Source organism: Lissotriton vulgaris, chromosome 7 (assembly GCF_964263255.1).
Source record: "Lissotriton vulgaris chromosome 7, aLisVul1.2, whole genome shotgun sequence".
In the NCBI taxonomy this organism is placed as follows: Eukaryota; Metazoa; Chordata; class Amphibia; order Caudata; family Salamandridae; genus Lissotriton; species Lissotriton vulgaris.
The window spans coordinates 183,653,598-183,680,409 of NC_141695.1; the positions used below are offsets into that span (position 1 = coordinate 183,653,598).

General features: G+C 45.0%; 1 protein-coding gene across 3 annotated transcripts in view; it reads right to left on the minus strand.

Annotated features, from left to right (window-relative positions):
- LOC147701147 (sialic acid-binding Ig-like lectin 13) overlaps window positions 1-26,541 on the minus strand; it is a 506,089-nt gene extending 479,548 nt beyond the window's left edge. For all 3 annotated transcript variants that reach the window (XM_086929910.1, XM_086929909.1, XM_086929908.1), the window contains exon 1: window positions 26,405-26,541. The gene's annotated coding sequence lies outside the window, so the exon portion shown is untranslated. The remainder of the gene's footprint in view (window positions 1-26,404) is intronic.
- Window positions 26,542-26,812: the final 271 nt, after the last annotated feature.

Here is a 26,812-nt window from a genome sequence, read left to right on the forward strand (position 1 = left end):
ATGGTTCCATTGCATTTGTGGTTCTTGGTACTTTGTTGTGATATTTGACGACTGCAGCCGCCAAAAACCGAGGGTTGTTGCTCTTTGCTGGGACTTGGTAAATCCCGTAACCCTTGACGTTTGTGAAACTCGGCTAGTGTGCAAGATGCCTGGTCGTAGTACTCTGTTTAGTTGTTTCAGACGTTGTGGTACGGATTCCCGACTGGAGGACTCTTGTCCGATACCTCCGGTTGGAACTCCAACTTATGAGCTCTACAGTAAACACGGGCTAGGCCCGATTACTTTTAATGAATACTGGATTCGTTACACCAAAAAAGATGGTGCCCTTAGTTGGCCACCTCATGGTAGTTTTGAGACCACGATCTTAGATAATCTTGAGGCTAAATTGTTCGAGAAAAAGTCAAGGCCGGCCATGTTTGATGCCTTTCGGTTGTGGCGTAAAGAAGCCCGACAGAAAGAGATCAGACAGACTAAACGTAATCAGAGAGATGGTGTTGCTACTATTGTAAAGAAAGCAGAGCAGTTTCAGCGTGATAAGGAGGATAAGGAAAAGGAAGTTTTTGATAGGCTACAGCGTATGTCCATAGATAAATGCTATCCTGCTTTACCTGCGGAGTCGGATAATAAGGAAGAAATAGTTGAGGATCCTTTAATGTCCTATCTTATGAAGTCGCCACCTCCGTATGTACAGGGTACCGCGCCTCCTGTGGTTCCCCCTGTACCTGCTCCTGTACCTGCTCCTCAACCTGTTCCTCAACCTGTTCCTCAAACTGTACCCGTTCTTCCGGCTGTTCCTGCTCCTTTGCCTACTGCTGTTCCTACTGCTCCTCCGCTTCCACATACTCCTGCTCCCGCTACTGCTCCTACCCTACTTACTCCTGTTGCTTCTTCTGCTTCTACCTCTTCTCTTGTTAATCCCTTATGCTATACTTCTCCCTCTACTCGATGTCGTACCCCTCCGGTTGCGGCTAGCTTCTTCAATTCTCTTGGCCCTGTTCTTGGGTCCGCTGGTTCGGACGGTCCTCAAAGACGTAGTCAGCTTCCCGGTAACAGGGAACGTGCTGCGTTATATAATATGGCGATGGGTTGGATGACGCACCCTCTTAGAAATCCTCCACGTGCTGTACTTGATACGTTTTGTCAATTTAATGTGCCGACACAGAGGTACGTGTTCGAAGAAATGTGCAAGGTTCTGCGCGACCAGATATCGGCCGATGCATCTGACGATGTGTTGACCGCCTTGTCTGATCTACAGCTTCAGTTCTCGAGCGGAATGATAGTGGATACCAACGTTCGACGCGCTGTCGAGCGGTTGTTATCTTTCCGTCCCTCTCCGATACCTCAGGCTTTGTTCGTTGAGGACGTTGAGAGACAGTTAGACGCGTCTGGTCAGTTTCCCATGCGTGAAGTCCCTCCCGTATGGATGCCAGCTATTCCTGGGGCTCAACCTCCGGTAGTGGCACACTTCCAGAGAGTGTGGATACATCTCCCATGGAAACGATCAGAAGTGTTGCAGGTGAAACAATCTTTGCCTGACCCTCGCAAAAATCCTGCAGGGTACTATAAAGAATTGTCACAGCTCGTAGACGCTACGATAATGAATCTTGCCGATATCGACATGCTGTTCGGCAATGTTGTACCTCAACCGGTATGGGCTAAGATTCGTCAGGAAAATCATCCGAACGAATTAGGTGGTGATTGGGCTGCCCTTGTAGCGGCGGATGGGTTGCAAACTGGTGGTGCTAAACCCGAGCAGTTGATTGCTGATCTCCCTCAAAGAATAATTACACTAATGAAAACACTTATGCCAGCTATGAGGGTGAACTGGGACAAATTGTCAGCCTGTAAACAGAAGAAAGACGAGAGTGTCTCTGATTTCTTTACGAGATTTGAGGAGGCATTCATCGACCATAGTGGTCAAGATATGGGCACTGAGGGTGGTCAACGGTTGTTTGTGGATAAATTTGTCTCTAACTTATTGCCCGACTTGAGCAATAAATTAAAAAATTCTGAGAGTGCGTGGGCCATCTCTACATCTGCTCAAATATTGGCTACGGCACAGTATTACGAAAACAGAGAAAAAGAAGAGAACGACCGCGCTGATAAAAAGACGAAAGAACTTAAAACCAAAGTGTTGTTGCAGCAGGCCTATCCTCCGCGTTCAAATCAGAATGCTCCTCAGCAAAATAGATCGCAGTCGCAATCGAATAGGTCACAACCTCGAAATGACTCCTCTTCCCAAAGATCTTCGTTAGGGTACAATCAGTGTGCCTATTGTAGACAGGAGGGTCATTTAAAATTCAACTGTCCCGTTCTAAATGATCGTAACAGTGGTAACTCATCTAGAGGAGGTCGTGGTGGTTCTCAGCAGACATCACGTGGTAGGGGTCGTGGTGTTCAAAATGATCGTTCAGATAACTCATCAAATTCCAATAACTGTTTTGATCAACGTGGATCATCGCAAGGACGATCTGCGCAGTACAATGTAGATGATTATTACGTCGATCAGGGAACTGACGACAGTAATTACTAGGACAGCCATAGACAAGGAGAGGGAGTGGTATCAGTTCCGGTTGATCAGAGAGGGCCTTACGTCGCAGTTGCTACATCGGGCGTCGTTGAGCCTTTTCTGTTGGACACTGGTGCAGCGAAAAGTTCCATAATGCATTTGAAACTCCCTGGCGCACCTTTGTCTGGCTTAACAAATGTTTCCGTTGGATTCTCTGGCGCCCCCGTTAGCAATCCAGTTTCGCGCCCTTTGCCCCTTACAATTGGGCCTTGTGAGCTTCAAGCTCCGCTGATTTTAACTACTGGTTGTGGTGAAAATCTTTTGGGCCTGGATTTGCTAAAACGTTTGTATGCAACTTTGTATTGTTCTCCTGCGGGTGTAAAGCTTACGTTAGGAGAGAGGGTTGTCTCTCCTATGTACTTGTCTCTCGATAGGCTTCCACCGGAATTGAGTTCTCTTCCTGCATCTTTTTGGGCCACAGGTCGCAATGATGTGGGCCTGCTTGACATCTCCCCTTATGTTGTTCAGCTGAAATCTAATGTACGGTTGCCACGTATTCCCCAGTATCGAATCTCTCTTGATGGTGAACGAGCACTGTTAGCGATCATCTATGATCTGATCGAGAAAGATGTTATTGAAGAAACGCGGGGAAACGTGTGCAACAGCCCTGTACTGCCCATTCTAAAACGTACTGACCCTTCAAAACCACCTGTTTATCGTTTTGTTATTGATTTACGGGAGGTAAATAAAATTGTGATTCCTCAGTTCCCTGTTGTGCCTGACATCACGGCGCTACTGACTCTGATTCCAGCTTCTGCATCTTGGTTTTCGGTGATCGATTTGAAGAATGCTTTCTTTAGCATTCCGATTGCCGAAGAAAGCAGAGACCTTTTCGGTTTCTCTCTTGGTGGTCGCAGCTTCCGGTTTAAACGTGCTCCTCAGGGCTACTGTGAGAGTCCATCGATTTACAGTCAAGCCTTGAAGGGTCAACTGTATGCGTTTTCGTTGCCGGCTGGTGCGGCCTTAATCCAATATGTCGATGACTTATTGGTGGCTGCAGATACTCAGGACATTTGCAAAATTGCTACGGTGTCGTTGCTGCAACATCTCTGTGACTTACATCACAAGGTGTCACCTTCTAAACTCCAATATTGTTGTCAAGAAGTCACCTATCTAGGTCACTTATTGTCAAAGGAGGGAAGGCGGTTGACCCCAGAGAGAATTGCAGCAATTGCGCTGATGACTGTGCCAACAACCCAAAGAGATGTGCGTGCCTTTCTAGGTATTACGTCGTATTGCAGGCAATGGATTCCAAACTTTTCATTGCTAGCGAAACCATTGGTGGCTCTTACGTGCAAGGATGTTTCAACTCCTTTACCATGGACGGAAGAATGTCAGAAGAGTTTTTCTGAATTGTGACGTAAATAATTAATTTACTCTCTTAATTTCTATGCAGGTAAGTACTTAATCAATAATAACTCAATCGGAATGAAAGAAAACAGAGTCCGTGGTGTTAGAGTTTCTAAGGGTTTTATTCCTCATAAAGGAATCAGGATATCATGTTCTGACCACCACAGGGGTGTCAGAAGGGATAGATGAGCGCGCTCAATTTTATTGATAATACATAGCTTATATACTCGAATTATGCCATAGGAATCAATGTAAGAGGCGTAACAGCTGAGGGAAGACAAGATAACAGTATACACGTGGTACTAGTACATCATCAAGAGGCGTAAACTAGGCGTGAACCAGAGGCGTGTGCTAGAAACGTCACTGATAGGTGACGCAAGTGGGTGGCACCAAGGGGTGGTGCTAACAGAATGTTGCAATGTCAGCAGAAATCGGAAGCTTGGATGCGCGCGCAGCTGCATGACGTGTGATTGACGGGGTGCAGGGGACTTGACATTTACACTGACGGAAAGAGACAGAAGTCTGGCATGTCAGATCAACTTGTACTTCTATCATATCTGATATCTGGTGTTTAGGAACTATACTATCTGGGCGGAAAGGTCTCTAGGGCAGAAGCTATTCTATGCTAACTGTGGATGCGTGTTTAAGCGCCTGAGTGTCTACATGTGAAGCGTGGGGCACGGGGCCTTCCATGGAAGCATGGCAACAGAGGCTATGAATTACTTGCATTAAGACAGGTCGGCCTTTTGGCTCTGCAGCTGGAGAGGATGTTTACAGGATCTAGTAGGCAGGAATGTATTCTCGAGGAGCGGAACAGATAACTCGAAGGTTATAGTCAGTCTTGGCAGAAAGCAGGCTTGAGCTGAGCGCGAGGGGCCGCGCTGAAAGTAGGACAGAGTTCACGAGTACAGAGGTAGCCTGGGCAGAGTCAGGAGCCACAAAAGAGGTTCAGATGGCAGGATGGCAGGAATTCAGGGCCTACTCTTGCTAGAGCAGGAAAAATACGAAAAGTGCACTACAAAAAGACGGTGGCATAGCATACTTAGGAACGGACTATATAATCCATTCATGGTGGATCTGAAAGAGGACAAGTTAACGGTGGACGCAAATGTATTTGCGTCTTCATAGCTGGCATAGGAGGGAAGTTACATGCACTTTAAGCTGGTACATGGAGTCGGTGGGGTACGCGCTAGGGAACACAACATGGCCAAAATTTAATTTTCCTCATTCCCTCCTTGTTCCCTACGGACCCTTCATGAAATATCGATCCTCATGAATCGATCAGTCTGTTCTTGTAACATCATTTGTTCTTCTTTCTTTCGGTTACATTTTAAGTGAAAACTGGAATGTTCAATACAAGAGGTGGCACACAGTCCACAAATCGCTGGCCCGCACTGCAGGCACAGGCAGCAACTGAATACTAGGACTAGGCCAATGCCTAGGAAGGATAGGATCTTCCATCCCCAAGCAGTTAACGTTGTCCAGAACCAACCGGACCAAGTCCAGGTGCCTGGATTCTGATGTATCTGATTTGCAATTTTATGAAGACGGGTGATAGCTTGATATACAGATGGTGCATTTTGTGGAATGAAAACACAGCAGCTTGACCCGATGACCTTACAGGCTCCACCTCTATCTGCCAAGATGACGTCAATTACAAGACGATTCTGAAGGACAACAACCCGCATAGCGGACTGCTCTTCTGTTAAGTTACCTAAGGCGGAGGTAGTTTCATTTACTACGGCTTCAAGTGTTCTAGTTAATCTGCGTATTAATTTACTATTCTGAACAGGTCCTAAAAAGAAAAAGAATCCTTTATTAAAATCGGTGTACTGTTCCCATGCCGTTTCTGTGTAGTCGACAAGTGGGACATCTCTTCTGGGTCTATTCTTTACTAGATTGCTATTTCTGTGGTAATCAGGAGGAGCTAGAAAAACAGGTGGCAGAAGGAATGCAATGTAGCAGGTACCATCCCAATCTGGAGGTAGACGTATGTATGCGGTATGACCACAAACAAAGTAAGAATGACTGATAGCTTTGAAAGATGACTTTCCATGATCACTGAATTCGACCACAGTAGTGCATTTACTATGACCTAAGTGTACAGAACCTTTCTTCTTGATACATAATTCACCAGTGACTGGCAGTACTGACATAATAGGTAGAACTGGTGTGGCTTCGGATTCGACAGTAAGAATCATAAGGCTAATTGTATAATTACCTAATCCATACACTTCATTTTCTAGATCAGTTCCTATTCTAGTGGGGAGTCCCTCCTTATCCGGGTAACAGACGTCTAGTAGGACCAAGTTCAGGTTTCCCCAAACCCAACCCCCATCGAAAACAGCAATGTCGGGATCTAAAGAATTAATTATCTTAAACCATGCTCCACAGGAGCCATTGTGAGAGAACGGGTACGGAAAGAGAGGCAGGGCTCCCTTGTAATTCTGGTAGGGAGGGAGTCGGCCACATATCCAGCAATTTGTAGCATTGTTAGTTTGATGAGAATGATGTAACATACTAATGAATGTGTTGTTGCGCAGCGCGAGTCTGTAGGAAAGCTCATGAGGAGGTAACTCACTAAAAGTGTGTTCAGCAGAGACATTGTAAGCAGATTGTTCACGCTTGAAAATAGGATAGTAGATAGGTAATAAGATGCTAGCAATAATAATTAAAACACTGAGAATAAACATTATTATTAGTGTCACTATGCAGTGACTACGGAGTGATTTGCAATATGTACGTTTCTTTGCTTCTCTCTCTCTATCTCGATCTAGGGGATACATGTCAGAAACTATTTAACCGATTCACCTAGGGGAGGACTTAAACAATTAAACTGTCTGACTTGCTAGATCGTAATTTCATGCGGTATTGTTCTTGAGGAGTTTTTTCTCGTTTGGATTCGGTAAAGTCTTTGGTAACACAGTCTTTGGTGGGGGTGGGTGTGTCTTGTTCCGGTTTCAGTCCTGGGAATGTTTTGATATGGCTTAGGTGGACCCACCCCTTTCTGCCTTCCAATTTGACTGCGGTCCTTGTAGTACACAACTTGCTGAACACAGAATTGTAGCTTCGAAGGGGACACCTTGTGTCCCTTGTCGGCCAGGAAATGCAAAACTGTCAGAGATGCTTGTTCACATTCGGGCTCACTTCGCGCGGTGATCAGTAGATCATCGACGTATTGCAGTAAAGCGGTATTAACTGGCATGTGGATACAATCTAGTTGTCTTTTCAGTGCTTGACTATAGATGCTGGGGCTTTCTGTAAATCCTTGAGGTGCGCGGGAAAATTTGAAACTTCGTCCATTTAAACTGAATCCGAAGAGATACTGGCTCTCCGGGTCAATAGGTACACTGAAGAAAGCGTTCTTGAGATCGATTACAGTAAAGAACGTTGCTTCTGAATCAATAGCAGTCAATAGGGAGGAGATATCGGGGACCACAGGATACTGTGGTACAATACATTTGTTCAGTTCTCGAAGGTCAATCACCAGCCGATATACTGGCGGTGCATTGCGGTCTGTACGTTTAAGAATTGGAATGATGGGTGAATTACAGATATTGGAGTCAGTCTCTACGACCACTCCCTGGGCAATAAGCTCTTCAATTATTTTCAGTAAAGCCACTACAGCATCGGGTGGTAACTTGTATTGCCTGATTCTGGGTAAAACAACTCCTGTCTTGAGTGTAACACGGTATGGTGTGATATGCATACAACCTACATCAGCTGGGCCTTTTGCCCATAAGTGATCTGGTACATTTTTCAATCTGACATCAAAGTCACGTAGAACATAATGACCCTTGAAATCCCGTAGAAAGAGTCTAACTCCCTCCGGGGAACAGCATATTATAGCTCCTAGAGCCTTCAGTGTTTTAATTCCTAACAGATTTTCTGGACATGATTTCGTAAGCAACAAATCTGTAACTCGAGATAATGGACCCACAGCTAGTGGTACTGGTTCCGATACTTCATTTACAATAGGCTGTCCTGAAAAACCAAGGGAAACATTCTGTGAGCCTGAGAGGGGTGCCCCTGGGACTTCATTGTGACTTATGGTAGTGCGACTTGCCCCTGTGTCAATTAAAAACTTTCTGTCTTTTCCTAATACGTAACTGTGTACATAAGGACCTTCTTGATCTACAGGAATTTCAATAAGAGGCAAATCACTTTCCCTCCCTAGGCTGTTTCATGTATAACGCTGATAATCTGGATATGCCGCCTGGGCATACTGGTACATCTGTTGTGATACTTGCCGAGTTGCGGCAATGGGCTGTGTCTGAGCATGCTGTGGCTGCGGTACTGCTACTGTCTGTACTGTATGGGACTGATCATGCATAGGCTGTGTATTCTGCATTGGCTGTTCGTTCTGTGAAGTCTGTTGATGACCCTGTTCATGTCTAGGCGGACGCGGTCTTTCTTTAGTTTTACCTGTCTCGATGTTATGTTTCAGGACTGGACATTCATGTACGTAGTGACCTGGCTGCTTGCAATAATTACATGTCCCTTTAACGGGAGCGGCAGAATGATTGGTCTGGGCCCCACCTTTTCTATGACCGTCGGCTGGAATCGTCTGAGCTACTAACATTTTCATTTTCGTGTCTTTCATACGTTTCTGTTCCTGATCTTGTTCTTCCCTAATTCTGTTCTGGTGATATTGTAACATTTGTAACATCTGAGATGGCGTATTTGCCTGCCAAGTACTTTCAACTTTGTACACTCTATTTTTGACTAATGGTAGGGCATTCTCTACTAATTTTGTTACAAAAAGGTGCGGATATGACTCACTACTAGTTTTTAGACCACTATTTATGATGAAACATTTCTCGAATCTTGAATAAAAGTCACTAGTATCTTCATCTTGTTTCTGTTTACAGGACGAGATTGCGTCCCAATCTTCCTTTCTTGTTGTCAATAATCTTGGCAAAACCTGTACTATTAAACCTGGTAATGCTTTAGTCTTATCCCCAAGGCCTACCCCTGGGACTCGTTTGCTTTCTTCGTCTTCTATTTCTGCCCATGCTATCTTTGACTCTCCTACCTCCCAATCCTTCTCCTTTAATTTTTCGTAAATGCCCGTGGGCAACAGTACTTTTAACATTTTCATAATATCATCGTACGTGTAATCTCCCATCAGTAACATGTCTTTAAGCTCTCTATGAAAACCTGCAGGGTCCTTATCATGGCACGGAACTAATTTCTTCATTTCTAACAGTTCTAACTTAGTCAGTGGTGTGTGAACATACACACGCTTCAAGCGTTGGTCCTCACCCATAACTGGGTGTACTTCTCGTAAGGGGTTCTGACTTTCAATGCTACCACCGCATTGCATGTGGTACGTTTTTCTTTCTGGAGGCGGGGCGGGAACATATTCAGAGCTTAGGAAGGTGTTATACTTACATCGTTGTTCTAGAATTATTTGTATTAATTTGGTACTAAAACCTCTCCATCTATCCATGAGTAGTGCTTCTAATGTTTCATGTAAGGGACCTGGATCAGAATGATGGTTTCTGAACTTGATGAGGAGGTGCTGAATCATGTATACACCTGCTATTTTCTGCTCTTCCGGGGAAAGGTTCAGGAATGTCTGTACTAACGTGTCATCATTATACATGTCTGGGTTTTCGGCCCATAACACGGCTGACCGTGCTAGTTCTTGTTCATCCATAGAATTGAGTACATGGTACCCCACTCGGTCTCGAAGCCTTTTATCAGTTTCCTGGAACTGGTGTTCAGAAGAATTCGGATTTGTTAAAGCAGAGAAAAGAACTCTCTTGCTTTCTGGACGGACACCTTTCCTAAGGTAGGCTCCCCTACCTACATATGCTATAGTATCTGTAGACCTTCCTGGTGTGTCATGTTCATCTTCCTCCTCGGAGGAAGCTTTATCATTCTCTTCCTGGTGTGCAGTCAATACTGCCTTTCTAATTTTCTGGGACATACTGGCTATGCAAGCCCCTTTATCATGCTTTCCTTCGGCTATATTTTGACCCCACTTGTTTAATGCGTCTAATTCACTTTGATCTGTCCCGGGCCTGTCTCGTTCTCTTATTACACAATTTATAAAAAATCGTAATATCTGTGCTTGAATGTCAACTTTCTGTTTATGCATGGCAGCTTTGACACTGTCGGGGTCTTTCCCGGTCTGTATAAACTTATATATTCTGTCGAGAAGTTCCTGCATTCCTACATAGCATAACAAGCTATCGGTGGCAGATCTTAATCGTAGTGATGCTAATATCATTAAATCGTCTTTTCCGGGTACTGGATCATATCTGCAAACTGACATCTTCTCTTTAAATGCGTCAAGCCGGGATAAGTGGGGAGACTGGAAAGGATTCTGCGTGTCCCTTAAGTTTAATCTGTGTGTCGGTGGCGGGGTCTGTAGACCCGCTGTCGCACCTCCTGAGGCGGATGCTTGAGCATTATCTCTCCGCGGCGTCTGGATCTGAACTGGAATTTGTCGTTTAGTAAGATCAGGCAGGACTGGTTTCGGTAGGTCTGTTTTGAGTACGGGAAGTGGCGGAGCTGTCGGAACAGAGGAGGTCTGTCGCGGTACCGGCGGAACATTATCTGGGGGCGCAGTGCCACCCCCATCCCTGTCAGTAGGCAGGGCACGAACAGGCAGATTGGTATAAGCTGGTGCTACATCCTCTAGATATGAATTTAGGAATATGTCTTTAGTGGTTTTATGCATTACTTTAGTTGGAACTAATGGTGTCGGTAAGTTTTTCGGTATCTCTGATTCAGTTTCAGATGTGCCATCTGCTGCAAGATACATACCGTTTACAAGATTATTTCGGGCTCGGTCTATTTGTTCTGTTTTTACTCGGATCCCTTCAGTAACTAATTCGTTTTCCTGTTCTTTATCTGATTCTTTAAGTCTATCCTCTCTACGGAGTGCTTTGTCAGCACGCTTACGTGATTCCTTACGCCAAAATTCTATGGCGTCCTTCTGAGATTGTCTAGCTTTCTTTTTCCATAATGCTTCTTCTACCCTCATGATGCACTCGGCATCCCACGTTCCGGTAACAGGCCATCTGTGTCTTTCGTCTAGGTGTTTGGTGTAATCGGCCCATAAATCTAGATATAATATGGCATCTATGCCGTGTTTTTGGTACATAAAATTGCCTGGAGTGTCCCTAGGGGGGATAGGAATCTCTTCCTCCAGTAACCCTTTCCTAGTTCCTATCTGTTTTAGCTTGTTGAAGAACGGCATCTTGTTTACTTATTACTGAATACTAGATCCTTTTTCCTTAATACTCCTGACAGCTATATTATACGAGAAACACAATAATACACGTTTTAAACAGTCACATTCATACCACAACATTAATCACATAAAAACATTGAAAACATAGATGACTACCCCCTATACTGTATGTACTGCTCAACAGTACGGATACACCGGTGTAACAGTGCAAAAATTCGGAATACTTGATATACTGCTAAACAGTACAGATACACTGCCTAAAAACAGTGCAGACCGGACTTGCGTACCCAAACCCATCTAGATACGACCCAGCAATGGTACTCACCGGGAAGCACGGAAACAGAAGGCCTCGGAAAACTCGACTGGACTCGACTCGGAACTTCGGAAAACTTCGGAAAACTTCGGAAAACTTCGGAAAACTTCGGAAAACTGGTGGGCCTCTTCACACCTCGGACCTTGCTTCTTTCGGCTGGGCTCTGGTCGGGATCCTCCGCACTCCTCACCGCCTCGTCTGGGCACTGATCGCAGTCTTCGTCACCTCCGTGGGTCAGAGGGAGATGCAGGAAATCCTGCCAGTACACGTGTGTTCCGTCTAACTGATGGCAGGGGACAGAGTTTGCAACGCACCAACCGGCGCGTGAGGTGGGGGAGGGGTCCCTGTTCGGGCGCCAAAATGACGTAAATAATTAATTTACTCTCTTAATTTCTATGCAGGTAAGTACTTAATCAATAATAACTCAATCGGAATGAAAGAAAACAGAGTCCGTGGTGTTAGAGTTTCTAAGGGTTTTATTCCTCATAAAGGAATCAGGATATCATGTTCTGACCACCACAGGGGTGTCAGAAGGGATAGATGAGCGCGCTCAATTTTATTGATAATACATAGCTTATATACTCGACTTATGCCATAGGAATCAATGTAAGAGGCGTAACAGCTGAGGGAAGACAAGATAACAGTATACACGTGGTACTAGTACATCATCAAGAGGCGTAAACTAGGCGTGAACCAGAGGCGTGTGCTAGAAACGTCACTGATAGGTGACGCAAGTGGGTGGCACCAAGGGGTGGTGCTAACAGAATGTTGCAATGTCAGCAGAAATCGGAAGCTTGGATGCGCGCGCAGCTGCATGACGTGTGATTGACGGGGTGCAGGGGACTTGACATTTACACTGACGGAAAGAGACAGAAGTCTGGCATGTCAGATCAACTTGTACTTCTATCATATCTGATATCTGGTGTTTAGGAACTATACTATCTGGGCGGAAAGGTCTCTAGGGCAGAAGCTATTCTATGCTAACTGTGGATGCGTGTTTAAGCGCCTGAGTGTCTACATGTGAAGCGTGGGGCACGGGGCCTTCCATGGAAGCATGGCAACAGAGGCTATGAATTACTTGCATTAAGACAGGTCGGCCTTTTGGCTCTGCAGCTGGAGAGGATGTTTACAGGATCTAGTAGGCAGGAATGTATTCTCGAGGAGCGGAACAGATAACTCGAAGGTTATAGTCAGTCTTGGCAGAAAGCAGGCTTGAGCTGAGCGCGAGGGGCCGCGCTGAAAGTAGGACAGAGTTCACGAGTACAGAGGTAGCCTGGGCAGAGTCAGGAGCCACAAAAGAGGTTCAGATGGCAGGATGGCAGGAATTCAGGGCCTACTCTTGCTAGAGCAGGAAAAATACGAAAAGTGCACTACAAAAAGACGGTGGCATAGCATACTTAGGAACGGACTATATAATCCATTCATGGTGGATCTGAAAGAGGACAAGTTAACGGTGGACGCAAATGTATTTGCGTCTTCATAGCTGGCATAGGAGGGAAGTTACATGCACTTTAAGCTGGTACATGGAGTCGGTGGGGTACGCGCTAGGGAACACAACATGGCCAAAATTTAATTTTCCTCAATTGCGTGACTCACTGTGTTCGGCTCCTGTGTTAGGTACCCCTGACTACGGTAAACCGTTTACATTATATGTTCACGAGAGGGAAGGTTGTGCTTTGAGTGTCTTAACGCAACCTTTTGGTGGTAAGCAACGTCCATGTGCATATTTTTCCTCGACCTTGGACCCGGTAGCTAGAGCATTGCCGAGTTGCTTGAGAGCAACAGCGGCAGCTGCGGTGTCCATTCGAAAATCAGCAGGATTGGTCATGGATAATATGCTTACGGTGATGGTTCCGCATGCGGTCGACACTCTTTTGAATCGTACGAAAACTCAGCACTTGACGAGTGCGAGGTTGTCTGGGTACGAGTTGACGCTGTTGGCAAGTCATATTCAGATAAAACGTTGCAATGTTCTGAACCCGGCGACTTTGTTACCAATTAGTACAGAGTCAGATGAAATAACAGCCCATGACTGCTATTTGAGGACTGAAGAGGAAACAAAAGGTCGAGTGGACCTTAAAAACACCCCTTTGGTAGATCCCGATGGGACCTTGTATGTGGATGGTTCGTGTTTTAAATTGCCGAATGGTGATGTGACTACTGCGTATGCTGTTGTAACTTTGAATACTGTTGTGGAAACTGCGAGATTGAATCAGAACTCTGCCCAGGTTGCAGAACTGATTGCTCTCACTAGAGCGTGTGTGTTAGCAAAAGGGAAACGTGTGAATGTGTTTACCGACAGCCAATATGCATTTGGCGTCGCCCATAGCTTTGGACGATTGTGGAGAGAGAGAGGTTTTATGACGTCGCATGGTACGAAGATTCAGCATGGACAACTTGTGAATGATCTTTTGGATGCACTTACGTTGCCTAAGGAGGTAGCGATTGTTAAATGTAGTGCACATCGTAAGGTGACGGATGATGTTGGTCGTGGTAATGCATTTGCGGATGAGATTGCTAAGGAGACTGCCCGGAACCTTAGCACTAGAATGTATGTAACGAGTTCGGTTAGGTGGCCTACAGAGACTAGTATGTGTGAGGACACTATCGAGAGTGTGAAAGCGATTCAAGATGAGGCCACCGAGACTGAAAAGACGAAGTGGAAAGAAAGTACGGGAAAATTGGATGCGAATGGTTGTTGGGTTGATTTGTCGGAACATAAGAGATGGATGTTGCCGGATGCGTATGTGCTAGCTGTTGTGACAATGGCGCATGGGTTAGCACATATTAGTGTGAAAGGTATTTGTAAGTTGCTGTCCCATGTGTGGAAGAATGATGGTATCACGAAATGTGCTGAACGGTTGGTTAAGAATTGTATGGTATGTATGTAGTACAATCCTGGTAAGGGAACCCCAACACCTCCTGGCCATTTTGCTCCCCCTTCATGTCCTTTTGAGGTGATTCAATTAGACTTCATCCATATGGAGAGATGCAACAACCTGAAATATGTTTTAGTTGTGGTTTGCGCGTTCTCCCGATGGATTGAAGCCTACCCTCTTAAAGACAATACTGCCCTGTCGACTGCGAAAATCCTACTGAAGGAATACTTTCCTCGGTATGGAATGCCTCGGATTGTATGGTCTGATAACGGAAGTGAGTTTGTGGGGAGTGTGATGAAGAGTGTGTGTAAGGGCCTTGGAATTAATCAAAAATTCCATAGCGCCAATCATCCCCAGTCAGCTGGTTTGGTTGAAGGGTATAACGGCACCCTTAAACTAAAGCTAGCGAAGATTCAGGCTACGACTGGTCTTTCGTGGCCTGACGCTTTACCCTTAGCTTTACTGTCAACTAGGGCAACCGTACACTCCCGAGTAGGGCTTAGTCCCTATGAAATAGTGTTCGGTCGTCCTGCGAATGTCTGGGGGGTCCCTAGACCGGGTGTGTTCTCTAGTCTTGAGTATCCAATGTTGATTGACTATCTTCATGATCTGACTGCTAAACTGAGGTTAATTCACCAACAGGTTTACGAAGCATTGCCGACGCAGACGGAGGGTCCAGGCCACCTGCTTCAGCCCGGAGACTGGGTGGTAACGCGCAACTTTGCCCGTAAGAAGAATTTGGAACCCCGCTTCACTGGACCCTACCAGGTCCTCCTTGCCACGAGAACTGCTGTCCGTTTAGAAGGCCGGAAAAATTGGGTGCATGCCACCCTTACGAAGAAAGTTCCTATACCCTTACCGGCAGACTCGTGGGTGAGGAGGGGCATTGCTTTAGCTGAATCCGAAGGATTGCCGGCTTTTGTACCTTTTAGCGACGCACAACCTATCGGAGAATCCTCAGTGCAGCAGAAAGACATTGTTGAACATTTGCCACCAAAAGACTCAAGACCGGAACATTCGACTGATCAGCAGGACTCTGTTCCCTCATCGGATCCTTTGTTTGATGAACATACACGTCCTGGGAAAACTCGATACTTTTTGCGATCCAGCACTAAGGACAAATAAAAAAGATTTTGTTTTGTCCCTTGACAATTACATTTCCCGTTTTCCACGATCAGTCTGAACACCCGTATCATTGTAATTATTTTTGTATATATTGAGTTTCGGTCCATATGTATTTTTGCTTCCACAGCTCAGAGACATTTTGCATATACATTGTGAATAAAGGCCGTAGGGCCGCGCGTGTACTTCCTTCTGGTTAGTAGGTCTTGACGCTAGGTTAAAGACCGTCGGTTCCTGGGAACTCCTAGGGATTGACCACTGCTACACAGAACGAAGTGCATCAAGAAACGTTGCGGACGGTCATAGGGAATGGCGTTTTCAAAGCTGATGGACTTGGAAGAAGCTCAGGCGCAAAGATTCAAACTGCAACAACTCATTCGTACCAAATGTTTTATGTTTCAAATGTTCGTTTTGCTTTTGACTGTTTCTGCACTATTGGCGGGTGGGGTGTATTACATGATGTCGTACTTCTTACCTTCTGCCATACCTACTCCTACTTCTGACCCTAAACTTACCTCCACTGCATCCCCTCATTCTTTCCATATCCTACCCGAACACGAGCAGGCTAGACGTGCAGAATTCCAAAATAATTCCTTTATTCAGCTCCTTCATCAGCACCAGTTAGTGGTTAATACTACTAATTGTTGGGTGTGTGGGCTGATGCCACATACCAGGGATAAGGGAATCCCATATCTGGTCTTACCGTATAGTTCCCAGGGTTCAGCTCGAGCATTCCAAACAATGTTTCGAAGCGCACTAGATTCTTACCCCAGTCGAGAGCCACGTTCTCCCTACTTTGGCCCTGGCTCGTATCATAAGCCTTTGTCTATAGCGATAGAAGATTTAGATAGAGATATCTATGAGCCGTCGCTCATCCCAGAGGAAGAGGTACAAGCCTATAGGGTCCTGAGTAAGGTCAAGTATAGTGTGCTCACGAGTGAAAAACAGCTTAAAAGCTCGCCTCCGATATGGGTCGTACCCCACATTGGTAATTTTTGTCTAATGGGTCGTGGCCGAAGATCGAAAGCTCAACTTGGAGAGAGTGCTTGCACCGAGAATTACATTCTGCCGATGGTCTCGTCCCCTGTGTTTCTGGCCTCCAAGGGTACTTACTTTGTCTGCCATGATCGTGCGTATGCATGGTTGCCCTCCGACTTTGTGGGCTCATGTTTTATCGCAAACCTGTTGCCTCCGACGTTCACTGTAGACGCAGACTATCACAAAACTAGAGTTGTGAGAGGCGTAATTAGCGAAGAGGACACTGCCGGTCAAGAGGCAGGAGACTTTTTCAAGGGTTTCCTCCCGTTTTGGGGGCCTATGGTTAATAGTAGGAACCTGAGACAGTTGACTCGAGTGGTGGAATCGACAGCTAATATTACTGCCAGTGCCCTTGGTAATATCACCACAGAACTTCAGGCGGATAGGCTTATGACGTTACAAAACCGTATGGTTTTAGACATGATCTTAGCAGATCGAGGTGGGGTATGTAAGCTGATCCATTCGAGCTGCTGTATTTTCATTCCAGATAACGCTCCGACCGTCTATCAAGCCATCTCAAAGTTGCATAAGATCTCTGAATCCATACACGTGGATGTAGGGGATTGGACGCTACTTGGGTGGTTTTGGGGCCTGATGTCGACTTGGGGTTGGAAGATTCTGATGATTATCGGAGTTGTTGTGGCGTTCTTGTTCACGTGTTGCCTTTGTGTGCAGTGTGGTACTGCCTTATGTGGCCTCTGTGCTACAACGTGTATAAGACAGCCACCTGTTACCAAGGGGACTCGGTTGGACAGAGCTATGTTACAGCAACATCTAGATGGTCTGATGAATATTGAGTATGATTCCGACTAGTGCTTGCCTACATGAGGGCAAAAGGAGCGTCTGAGGTTCCGTGACAATTGTAAGTGGTGTTTTCGACTCACACGAATATGGTCGAGTCTGGTATCTATGAACCGCAAATGACGAGTTTAGTGGGTGTGTGCAGTTTCCCTGTGTTAACCTAAACCGTTCGTTTGTTACGTGGGTTTTTCATCTGTACCCACGGGTTCCATCTTAGATACGGCATCCATTTTGTCTCTTGCCCTCAAGTAGCCAGCGAACGGACGTTGTCTGTTTCGCGACCCTGGGATTCCCAAGACATCCGCGGAAGACACATGTCCTTTGAAAGTGTCTTTATGACGAGGGGGATGATACTGTAAGGCAGATGGCCCCGCTCGAGGCTCATCTTGCCGTGCCGGTCTATTGTCTCAGCCGTGCATCTCATTAGGCACGTCCCTTTGATGCCTGTAGCTCGTGTTTCCCGATACCTCCCCTCTTTACACCCTTTTCGATCTCCCCACTGTTTCCATCTTCCTCTGCACCTGTCCTTGTTCCTTCTTCGATCTGTTTTACTGCCGATTGGAATGTACTAATGGTGGAAAGATGGGTTTTTACAGTTGGGAACCGCCAAATGTTTCCGCACTTATGCCCCAGAGCTTGAATGTATCAAAGTGACCAAAGTGACCCCTCTCGGGGATAATTATGGGAACCGAGTTGTAAACCTTTGTGTACCATGTAACCCTATGGGAGAAATCTGTATAAAAGGAGCGGTCCACAGTAGCAATTTGAAGCAGTCTCCTCGAACTTACACTCGTTGTACTTCCTGTGACTTCTGTGTTCCCTGCAGTAAATAAACCTCAAATCTTTGACGCCGAAGGAAGTGTCCCGTGTCTCTGTCATTCGTACGCCGGAGCAGGTTACCCACGAAGGTTTCAGGTGTTGTCCCCTGGCACCGCTGGGTCTTAAATAACCCAGTCCTTCAGTCTCCCGCGCTTCTGCTCCCCCTATTCTCCAGATTTCAGAGACACACAGAAATGCTCCGAGCACAAAACTCGGCCACTTTCTAATAGAGTGGTTTATAAACACACAGTGACAAAACTACCTTCACAGAAAGATGCATTATGTCACTGTGGGTCCACACATACCAAACGTCACCTCTCCATTATAAACTGACAGGAAACTAGGCTAACAAACAGAACACTCAACCTCCCCCATTCTGTCCTATGTGCAGAATGACCTTTCAGCAGCGAAAAACGAAATGGAGAGTTTTCACTGTCAGAACACAACACACACACACAGTTTATGTTTTGCCTTTTACCTACACTGCACCCTGCCCAGGTGTTACCTGGCACCTACCACAGGGGTGCCCCATGTGTATGTAAAAGGGAAATTCAGGCCTGACAAGTGGTTACACTTGTCAGGACTACATGTTTACGTAGCATTCTGTGCACAGGCCCTTCACTGAAAGCCTGAGTTCCCTACCGTGAACACCTTTGTATTACTAGCCCTTGCACACATAGTGCACATCACTAGGGACGTTTAATAGTAAGGCAACATACCAATGATGGCCAACCAATCACCATTACATTTTACATAGGGAACTCCTTTACTTTGACACTGATCAGCAGTGGTTAAGTACCCAAAGCATCTAAATTGGCATCTCTAGGTCAAGAAAACAGTCTAGGGGGGAAGCAAAAAGTTAAGGGAACTTTAACCAAAAAGACAATAGTTATCAGCATTGGTCACTGGATAAGTTTGTCCGGCCAAATACTGCTCTGAAAATACCAGTTTTTCCATCACCATGGTGCCACTTACATCTGTATCCATAAGTGCTGCTACTCTAACCCCATTGATATGTAGCTGTTGTCTGTATTTCTCCAGATTACTGACCCAGACAGCCAGGGCAGCTACATCCACCACATCCACTTAGATTAAGGTAGCTTCTATGTGCTCTCTGATCTGGTCAGTGCATGCCAAAGTTCGCATCTGGAGACTCACCACCTCACTGGTAACTGGGGGTGCACCAGTGGTAGCCTTTTTTGGACAGGAAGAGTTCCATGTTCGGTGTCCACTAGATTTACAATTGAAACACCAAGCCTTTTTGGGATCCCAGTTCTTACCCACTCTTGGTTTATGAAGTGTCTCGGGGCAATCCTCCTGAAGAGGCTTTTGGTTTTTAGGGTCCTTTAGAAGACTCTTTACCTTTTGATTTAGACTGTCCCTCATCTTTCCTTTGAGGGGGATTAGCCGCCCCTTTCTTTTGGTCACCCCCTCCAGGAGACTTTTTGGACACTCTAGACTTGACCCAAAAGTCAGCCTTCTTCCCCATCTCCTAGGGAGAAACCAAACCTAGGCCTACCAAGTTTTGATGCAATTTTTTTCAGAGGTCCAATTACTTAAGAGATGTTTTTTCATTGGAAAATTATAAACGCCCATTATAGTTTTGCACCTTACTCCCTTTAAACAAACCACCTAGGGTTTTTAATGAAAAGTCTACAAAATCAACCCAGGACTGATTCAAGGATTTATGACTCTCCCTGATCATAATCTTGTACTCCTCAGTGGTGAGTCAAAAGCATTCAATTAGGGTATCCTTTATGGGGTCATAGGACTCAGCACATTCCTCATTTAGGGCCCCATTAGTATGGCGGGCGGGCTTTGCCTGCCCACGATCCGATCGGAAATCGGGACTGCCCGCCCTAAGGGCGGGGGTCCCGCACGCACCATTAGGATGTGCCCGCCACAGTGGCAGACACATCCTGTATATAGTATTGTGGCGGGCGGAGCTCTCTGCTCCGCCCGGCACAATACTAAAAATGCTTAGCAGCATTTACATAATCAAAGCGGCAGGCACCGCACGGTGCCTGCCGCTTTGATTATGCAAATGCAGGGGGTTACCACAGGTACCCCCGTGTGCCACCCCCCTTTGGCCTTCACTCAGAGGCCCACAAGGGGCCCTCAGAGTGAACACGGCCTGCCTTTCCGTGGTGGCATTGCCGCCGCGGAAAGGCATTGCACACTTGCCATTGTAATATGGCTCGCGGTGTCTCATAGACATCGCCACCATATTAATAATTTTCCGCCCCGGCCGCGGAAAAGTGGCGGGCGGTGTTTCCCTCCGTTGCGGTCCCCCCCGCCATTGTAATGTGACGGGGGAAAAGGGTGGCGGGCGGTCATTTCTGTCGGGCGGATCGCCACTGCCACCATGGCGGTGGCGATCCGCCCGACATCCTAATGGAGCCCTTAGTGTCAGGAATCTATCCCTGTATTTGCCTGAGAAAAGCTCCCATAGTAGAGAGCCCTATTACTTTTGGTTTAGCTTCTCATTTTACAACCCGCTCAAAGGATATACAACATGCTGTGATATGATCTCATTACCCTTAACATATTTAGGGACTATCCATTTGGAAATTTTGAGATCAAAAATGTCCACCCTATCTCTATTTACAATGTTGCTGCCACCAATTATGGGTGTTAGACCATCTCAGCCTTTTTATTCCATGGCCAGGATTTTGGCCTCCCAGGCAACTCTTCTGGCTACTCTCTCTAGCTTCTGATCTTGATCTTCTAGTTCCTCTTGGACCTGGCGTGGCCTGGCCTATCTCCATGTACAGTTTCAGGTAAACAATTTCTATGGCTATCCTCTTCCTCTAGGGTATTGGAAGGGGAGTCATCCCCATGAGTATTGTTTGCAGACTCGTCTTCACTGACATGGCCATCATCCATGTTTTCAGTGTCTTCTTCTCTTGCCTGGACTCTGTACAACTCAGCAAACACCTTCTGGAGTTGTGCTTTGCTTGGTCTAGATAGTCATTAGGCCTTAACCCCTTTACCGCGGTGTAGAATCCGACGCAGTGCAGAGGTTTCCGTGCGCGGGCAGGGCCGCATCAGCCAATGGACGTGCGCAGCATTCCGAAGGGAGTGCTCGCGACGGCAGTTGGCCGACACCAGCACGCTACAGGTTAATACTAGTGCACTTTTACATTTCTAATACAAAAGGAGTAGGGAACTTACAACAATGCCCTAATAGTTCAGATGAAAAAAAAATTGAAAAATCAAAAATTGAAAGCAGATTCATTTTTTTAGACTCACGTCAACTGTGGGCTTCTTCATGGAATCACTTATTGACCAATGTGGGAAGCTGGCTTTTTATGTAGTGTAGCAATAAGAGTTACATAATGATCCCAAATGTTCTCTTTTGTGGTAGTGTGAGTAAGCAGTTAAGGCTTATCAGGGGGTTGTGTTAACTATTTGTTGAACACACATAGTCAATAAATGAGCCACAAACTCAAGAAGAAACTCGAGATGAATTTTGAAAAATACAAGTATTTTTATATATATTTTAACACAAAGAAGTTTATTATTGGTAAGTACTTTTCGAGATATCGACTTTTACAGGTAACTAAAATTGAAGAGCGGTAATGCATTTCTATGGAGAAAGAAACATACTATGCATACAAGAATTTGCAATCACATTCCTGGAGTCCCCTTTATGACTTAAGGTGCTAGGAGGCCAAGGTCCAAAGTACCACCAACAGGTTGAGTTTACTTTCCCTAGAGTGTCTGGGTGCAGAGGTGCTCGACAGGGTGGTAGCCTTGTCTGCTACACCCTAGGCAAAGAAGGGGGACACCTAGAAACTGTTATGTGGTCACATTTCAGATCAAGAATACTGCCATTTTACATGTCTACGTTAAAATAACATATTTTCTTGAACACCGTCCATTGACAATTTGACACACATTTCATTGCATGCCTCTGCAGGATAATATTCTTTAAAATCGATTTGCTTACATTTCCACTGCATAAGCATATTATCAACTACCTTGAACTTTCTGTAAAGGGTCTAATTTCAATATGTCAAATGTTGTCACCTATTTACTAGAATAAGCAATAGCGGCCTGACTGGGGCTTTGGCATGGCTCCACGGGTGATAATGACAGAACGTAAATAGTATGTAAACAGAACCATTTCCTTGATTAGACCAGAGAAGAATTTCTCTGTCACTGAGAGGTGACCGCCCCATGCCGGAATTCGGGCACAGCTGATTCCTGTTTATCTCCGTGAGGAATGTGGCTAAGCTCTCTAACAAATGGGAGCCCTGAGGACACTTACCCGCAGGTAATGGTGAGTAAGACCACCTGACAGAGATTGGGCATATACACCTACCCTAGACAAATTAGGACAGGATGCACTAGTTAGGAGTATACTATACTACAATGCTTATATGCATATATATATATCCTCTGTTATAGAATCATGGTTGAATTAATCATCTTCTTCACCATTCCCATCATGTTGATTACATTATTCTGTTCCCTTCTATTGATTATTGCACCGCTTGTTTTTATACAAGAATGACAATGTTTCACCAGTATTTCTTTTGTAACCGTTTGGGTATGCATGAGGTCCCAAATGAAAAGGTTCTAGATCTTTTACCATAAGTCCTTGGGGAGTCAGGGTTGCCATGTTCTTTGGTTGCACAATACACTTGTTACATTGTTAGGCTTAGGGGTACAGATGCTGCATTGTGATCTAGCAGTACTACAGGCCAACACAGAGTGTGCATGGGATCAGTCTAACACAATCCTGACGTTTATGTTGTCCAACAGCTGCACAGTTTTTACTGAGAAAGTATAAGCCATATGACAAAAAAGGCTGCAGAGGGGAACTTGGGGACACATCCGGATGCTCCCAGCCGGGGGCTCAGTTTGTAAGGGTCCTTAGAGCTGTGGGGCACAGTCGGTAGTTGTGGCCCTAGGCATAGGAAATTTGGTGAAGAGGGTTTTGGTAAGCTGGGCCAGTACGTCAAAGGCTCTCACTGTTCTCTGTTAGGACTGAAGAGAGGAACAAAACAGGACAGCTGTGCCACTCTTGGTGCTGGCCTTTGTGATGCTGGTGTTCCTCATTGGCTGGTTGGTTCTTTTTGCATTGCAGTCAGGATTGGATTTCAAAAAAGCTTTGGTTGCTGCAAGTGGCCGGATTCCCCGTGTATTGGTACAGGGCATATCCGGTTGGCCCTGGCATCTTCACACTTGCTTGGAAGAGGATCTGACCTCCTGGAGCATGGTGCCCTCCTGGTGGGAGGCTGCTGCATTTTTGGGCCCAGTGGTCATCCGAACAACAAACCGGAGAATGCAGTAGGTGCCAGCAGCTTGATGGGCAGTGGCTCGTCCACTTCAAGGGAAATGCTGACCACTGGGCAAAGTGTTGGAAACCATCAAAGGCTTTTGGAGGCTGTTCACCTGCAGGTTGAGTTGCGTTGTCACAATTATTAGGACAGGAGGAGGCAAGTAGGGCTATGAGTGTGACTGGCCTGGTGGTGCAACACACCTACTTACAAATCTAATTTCCTGTTTTTCCTGTTGGTAAATAGGCTTCAAGGTAGGGGGGTGGTATCCCCCAAGTCTGGGGGAAGCAAGGGCCACATAACAAAGGCAGCAGGAGATTTGAAGTCCCTGGCCTTGGTATGCAGATTTACTAACAATCCTGCTTGAGGAAGTGTGAACACCATCCTGCAGAGCAGACATTGTTTGTGGCATCGGAGAAGCTGGTCTCTTACCTGCAGGGGTCAGAAACATCACGAGGCTGGTACGTTTTCAGGGGGCACCTCAAAGATGCACTCAGGGTGCATGTTTTAATACATTCACTATTGGCATCAGTATGGATTTATTAGGAAAAGGTGTTTGATACCAGACACCATGTGTTTCAGTGAAGCCATCGTGTAGCTGGGAAGTCGTAATAACCAGTGCCCAGTTCATATAGTGAAGATGGCTTCCCTGCTCACTTGTACTATCCAGTAATTGAACTAGATAGCGTAAGGGCATACCTGTCATGCAGGTCTGCTGTAGGGGTGACTTACATATATTGCATGCAGCTGCTGTGGGCATGGCACACATGGTGCGTGTCATGTCATTGTTTCACACTTGTTTGCACCATTTCATGCATCCTGCAAATGCAGTCTGCATGAGTTTGGTGGTGAGTCCCTTAAGGTCACACAATACATGCTGCAGCCATTAGGGACCCTCTTTAGTACCCGTGCCCTAGGTACCAGGGGTACCATTAACCTATATCAGTTAATTATTTATTCTACTTAATCTTTCTGCTAATAATAAAGGACCCACCAAATTCCACAAGAAGAAATGCAGTTTTTAAAAACGAAATATGAATTTGCCCCCCCGAAAATGAGCCCCAATTTTTTATTGTTTGTAAAAAGGAAAATGATAGAAACATATTAAACTAAATAATAAGAAATGCTACAAAAATATATAAAGATAGCAATTAAATCAACACTTTTAAAAAAACACTACCCATCCAGTCACCTATTGAACTCCACGTGATGCATAGTAAAATGACAGAAATCGCCATATTTTTGAACTAGATGTTATTGTCAAACAATATTTTAGAGGCAAAATTCAGGAACCTTAGCGGGGAAACCTATTAGCTTTTCCCAGGCTTATATTTTTAACTGTCCTGAGCTGGCCATCGGCAATCATTGAACAGTAATTTAAGGATAAACTTTAAAAAAAAGATGGACAGAAAAGAAAGCAATCCAATCATATGTATCTATTTATCTTGGATTCCAGACAAGGCGGCCAGATGCACAAAGGTAAGTGTACATGAGTAATCCTACTCAAATGTCAATCTACTGGAACACTTAGTTATAATTTCTAACATATTTGCTATTTCTTATTTCCGTAAGGACATTTACATCAATTTGTCGACTTTGGATTCTTCACCTCCTCAAGTGAGAAGGTGGAGACTTCTACAATAGATGTGTGAGTGTAAACATACTATTAGTCATTTTCTCCTATTTGTGGTGATCTCTGCCACTAGAGCACAGTTATCCCAATTAGAAAATACAGGGACCATTAAAAATGTTTAATATATACATTTTTTAAATAAATACAATTTATTTAATCTGATTTTTTTTTAATGATTTAAACACAATATATTAACTTACGACCACCTAAAAAACAAGCAAAAATCCACTACCTCCTGCAATGAACTCTGTATGAAATGGTAAATTCATTTAACTATATTAATACTTGAATATTATTTTTGATCAATATCCAATAAATAAAAATTAAAACCATGCACCAACACTAGCTTTTTGCATTTATATTTAGTTTGCAACACACGTGGTTATAAGTTATTCTAAATTAATTTTAATCATGTATAGACTTGTGATATTAGCATTGCAATGTGTGCCCCTTATTTCTCTGGGAGTGTAGTGCAGTACATGTGATTGGGCATGTGTGGTGCTTTTCTTACTCCACGTCTGGGCTGGAGAACACTGAAGCTTGTTTTGTCACTGTTTGGGCTGTAGTACAATTAGAAGTCTATTTTATGAATTGTAATTGTCCTATGTGTGTTTGTGTGAATGCGTGTGTGTTTTGTATTAGAATGCTCCTTTCTAAACCCCTCCTTCAATTACCCATATTAGCACCAATTTTGTAATTATGTTTGCCCATTTGACCACAACGTTTCCCTGTTCCTACCACAATGACAACCAATACGTATACCTGTGTGTTCGAAGATGTCCACCAGCGGGCAGCGCTCTCCATACAGAGGATGCTATGATAGAGATCTATGGGTGAAGGTTTGTGAATTGCATTTTGTGGTACATGAAGTAGTGCTACTGGAGTACCACTTTGGGATCTTCAGAATGCTTCTTGAGAATGAGGTCCATAGGTCTTTGACAACAGACAACTAAAGCTGTTTATAGGTCGCATCTTGAAAGGGAAGCCAAGGACAGCAGTGTGGGCTCTCTTTATGAGATCTGCTGTTTGGCGACTCAGCTCCCAACACCCCGACAGAGCCATTCATTCTTGAGGCTGATAACAAGAATACTAGTGAACTCACCACATTAACAACTATCAGTCACACTACTAGGTAACTTGAAGCTTGTAAGTCATTGGGTAAGATATTTTCATTCAACAATTGTCCACTGTGCTTATGATACAGAAAGATGCTTGTCACCCCACACTAGAAAACATGCTAATGCACTGTGCACAGAGAGCACTGAAACCGCGCGGGTCGTGGACAGAGACTCTCTGGCAGCACCAGAAGGGCTGCCCTCTCTTTCATTTCAGCTCTGAGTTTGTGCAAATTTTAGCAATTAAATGTATACTATGGATTCACCTACCTCCTGCAGGTCTTGTTTTCCAAAGGACTGGTTGATGGATCTGTGTCAGGTCAGCTCTCAACCCCTGTCGGAGGGAAGCAATGGAGGGTTGCTGCAGGAAGCCAGCAAGAGGTCTGCAGTTGTTACACTCTCTGTGTAGATTAAAATAGAAAACTGACATTTTAACTTCCCCTTTTTCACTTTTCTCTCGCGAAACACGATGGCAGAGTGCATTCGTTGCTGAAAAAACGAGGGTTTTTTTAATGTACAATTTTCACCCTAGCAGTTCCCATCAGATTTGTTAATGTCAAGAAGTTTGTCGACGAAAACACAGTTTACCACGTCCTCTTGTCCTGCTTGGTTCTCTTCATCGGCCACTCAGCGATATTAATCTGCATTCTTCTAATTCCTCATGAGCAGTCTGAGATG